The 2500-nt window shown below is 34.4% G+C and overlaps 1 protein-coding gene across 6 annotated transcripts in view; it reads right to left on the bottom strand.

Moving 5' to 3' along the window:
- The window catches only part of Atg4b (Autophagy-related 4b), a 13239-nt gene extending 10906 nt beyond the window's left edge, over window positions 1-2333 (bottom strand). Inside the window, exon 1 of one of the 6 annotated variants that reach the window (XM_043013465.2) lies at window positions 2188-2333. The gene's annotated coding sequence lies outside the window, so the exon portion shown is untranslated. Of the gene's footprint in view, window positions 1-2019 lie in introns of all 6 variants that reach the window. The other 5 variants (XM_043013383.2, XM_043013621.2, XM_043013306.2 and 2 more) reach the window with 5 other exon arrangements.
- Window positions 2334-2500: the final 167 nt, after the last annotated feature.

Genomic DNA, 2500 nt, shown 5'->3' on the forward strand with positions numbered 1-2500 from the left:
ATTTGGTAATTATATGCAGTCGCAGAACAAAAAAGGGCAAACATTTTAAGTGTGAAGCCAAAATCAGCTTTATCTTTAATGTAAAATTTTTTCACATGCCCAACACAAATTTTATAAATAATACTTTTACTTGGTTTCCTATAAGTATCGGAATGTTTTATATTAGCCTTTAAGTGTTAATCTAGTTGCCACATACATGGCAGTTACTATATAAAAGAAAGTGATTGGTCTCATTATAAAATGCTCATAAAACTTAGTGTGAATAAATGGATATCAACTTGAATCTTGCATATCAACCCATCTGGTTCTCAGCTATGAAAGTGGGGCATGGTTGCTAAGCAGATATGCATTAAGGTGTCTGTTGCAAGATCCAAACTGATGAATTCCTCTAGTGGGTCACAGTGTGGTCAAGTGGTTGAGTTCTGCTCCCTCTGGCGTTGCATAGAATGAATTGGTTGAAATCCTTGTCACAGAGGAGAGTCGATTGCATTATTGCATTATTCTATCTTGAGAGAGCAAGCATCATTAAGAACATTGCAAAAGAGATAGGGGATGTTTTCTCACCCCTAGAAGCCTGTCTTTTAATCAATAAGAGGTGCTATTGTGATCTAGAAAAATCAATATAAAGAAAGGATTACTTAGAAAAAAAAAAAATATTGCAACAATAATGCTGGCTCTTCTAGTACTAGTAATCTCAATAAGATGTGAGGTATTTCACAGTAATATATGATTGTAGAGTAACAGATCTCATACAAAATACCAGTATGCATACTCTGATATCTGAATTGCAATATAAATCTGAAACGTTAACAAAAATGAATTGAGATTTATCGCAATTCAGGAAAGAACATGGTTCAAATAGATTTAAAAATGGCCAATCATGTCATGTAAAGCTAAGCCTGGACATAGTCATAGATAAGTTTATGGATTTATATACGATAACATATCATTCATATAAAATTCCAAAAGCAAAGAAAAATAATGTTGTTTGCAAGAGGAAAAGTCTTGGCACAATCTTAGCAATCACTTCTTCTAAAAATAAAATCAATATTCAATATACTAAGAACTGAATAAAGAATTTTACACAATTATAAATTTCAAATATAAGCATCATTGACCACGATAATAATCATTGCATTTGAACGCCTAAAGTTGCACGCAACCGCACTCACACATTGGCTTCTACACTCATCAACCCTCTAGCAAATGTCACTTAATCTCTCAAAATATTTCTTCGCTTGTAAAATTTCCTGGTAATTCACTAGGTAATACGGAACCAGTTTGAGCTATCTTAATAGTACAGAAGTAGTGGCAGTTTCTTGGCCTTTGCTGGAGCGTGTAGCATGAAGGTCATGGAAATCACTTGACATGGAAGCTCTCTTTCACTGGGCTTTGATTTATAAGCCTTTCGTCAAAGGCCGTTTCAAGTAGATGTGGATAGGATATAACCCATGTAATATACAAGAAAAGACTCATATTTTGAGAGCCAATGCATATATCTTTCCACCATTTACTCATACTGCATCAGCCAGCCAGTATTTCAAGATATCCTTTTATTTCAGTGATTAAACTCTTGATAAGAGAGTATTAACCAACATTCATCTGATTCTCTAGATAGTCCTTAATAAACAATAAGTAAATCCAAACCAAACATATCCAAGAATATCCACAAATGTTCCAATTTCTTTTGCAATCCATTGATGAAAAGTAAGAATTCCTGTTGCAAACAACACACAGAAACTAATCACAAGATCCAACAGGGCAATACAAGGTCATCAGTGAAAGCAAATAATGCCAATTTCCGACACGAAATAAAACTCGAACAAATATGGTTGGCAAGAAAAAAGAAAATTAATGAAGGTAAACTAGTATTCTCTCTATGTTCTTTTCTCAATTCCTTCTATTTCCTCTCTATCACCTATTCCACTCTCATAAAAAAGAGAGAAAAAAGGGGGCAATCTTAATACAAACCCATATCTCCCTATATAAAAAAATAAAAATAAAAAAACTCAAAATTACCTCAACCACAGACAGGAACACAAGAACATAAGCTTCAGCAACTCAAACAAACCCGGATTATTAAAGTTCTTCTTAAAAATACGCAAGAAATTCCCGTATCGGTCATCTGCAACGCCATAAACACGAAAGGAAAAAAAAAAGGACGTCAAATGGCACCAAAATACGAACTCGAAATACACAAGAACCACGAATTCATGTGATAAGAGGTTCTTCCGCCGTCGTGCTTCTGGTTCGGGAAAGTGTCGTGCTCTTGAACCTTGATCGTGCTTTGGACTCGATTTGATCTCATCATGGCGTGTTGTAGGTTTGATCTAGGTATGGTGTGTTGTAAATTAGATCTATGGTGTGTTGTTAATCAGATCTATGGTGTGTTGTAAGTTAGATCTCATTATGGTGTGTTGTAGGTTTGATCTAAGTATGGTGTGTTGTAAATTAGATCTATGGTGTGTTGTAAATTAGATATATGGTGTGTTGTAAGTTA

Source organism: Penaeus japonicus, unplaced genomic scaffold (genome assembly GCF_977035675.1).
Source record: "Penaeus japonicus unplaced genomic scaffold, GWHDUDI00000001_assembly GWHDUDI00000001, whole genome shotgun sequence".
Lineage (NCBI taxonomy): Eukaryota > Metazoa > Arthropoda > Malacostraca > Decapoda > Penaeidae > Penaeus > Penaeus japonicus.